The following is a 409-nucleotide window of genomic DNA, read 5'->3' as shown; positions in this document are numbered from 1 at the left end:
TTCTATAGAACTTTTTGATATTATATCATCAGATTATATTTCTACCCTCATATTAGCACGCATTTACTTTTCAAAAGTATTTAAAGTGAAACTTTTATTACATCATCTCAAACTTTTTGGTCTGTGTAGCGCATGTCGCGTGTATCGCGGCTGCCGAGTAGGTATACCTACTCGGCAGCCGACAGTCACGCGACATGCGCTACACAAAGCAGTGTTCGGAACCGTTCGAACAGTTTCACTTTTACCGTGGTTTCATAAAACCACACAACATTTTTTATTTATGTAACATGTGTATAAAATCTAAATATCTAATAGTAATATTATATGTAAATACCTTTTCAATTACCAACCTATACTAATGAATATGAATTATGAAGTCAGAGTGCAGGTAAAAAATAAAACGACCAAG

This window comes from Colias philodice, chromosome 18 (genome assembly GCF_061535455.1).
Source record: "Colias philodice isolate Cphi_HAF_F1 chromosome 18, ilColPhil1 Martin Lab GWU primary, whole genome shotgun sequence".
Classification (NCBI taxonomy): domain Eukaryota; kingdom Metazoa; phylum Arthropoda; class Insecta; order Lepidoptera; family Pieridae; genus Colias; species Colias philodice.
This window is presented reverse-complemented; position numbering follows the sequence as displayed.